Below are 529 nucleotides of genomic sequence, written 5' to 3'. Positions count from 1 at the left end.
GTTGCTAAAAGTATTCTTGACACTGAACATCAGCGTATTCAAGGGAAAGATACAAGCGTTTTACCTACCGAGTACCAATGTGGAAAGAATCTTTTTAATTTGTTCAAACATGATGAAGTCTTTAAAATTGAAGGTAAAGCAGTTAAAGTTCATCATCAAGGTTCTCTGGCCTCTGAATTCACACTGTTTCATAGCAAAAAAGCAAAAGAAGAGAAGTTGAAATATGTCCAAAAAGCACTTGGAGGAGAAATGGAAGCAAAGGGTATTCATAGGGCTGCCGAGAGAGTAGGATTTGAATGGATCGTAATAAAAGCCATTGTTGACTGGGGAACAAAAGAAAAAGACAAAATGTGGCAACCATTTGGAGCTGTCTCATGTGCAAGGTTTGTCCTACAGTGCTTGAAAGATCAGCAAGGTAAGCTAATTATGGTAAGGGCGATGAACTATGTATAAGTAGTTACGTAGATGTATAAGCTTTGCAAACTAAACTTTTTGATATTGATTTTCATTAGAACTAACATGCCACATT

This window comes from Amphimedon queenslandica, unplaced genomic scaffold (assembly GCF_000090795.2).
Source record: "Amphimedon queenslandica unplaced genomic scaffold, v1.1 AMPQUscaffold_12216, whole genome shotgun sequence".
Taxonomy (NCBI): domain Eukaryota; kingdom Metazoa; phylum Porifera; class Demospongiae; order Haplosclerida; family Niphatidae; genus Amphimedon; species Amphimedon queenslandica.
The sequence above is the reverse complement of the archived record's forward strand: the minus strand, read 5'-3'. Positions refer to the sequence as shown.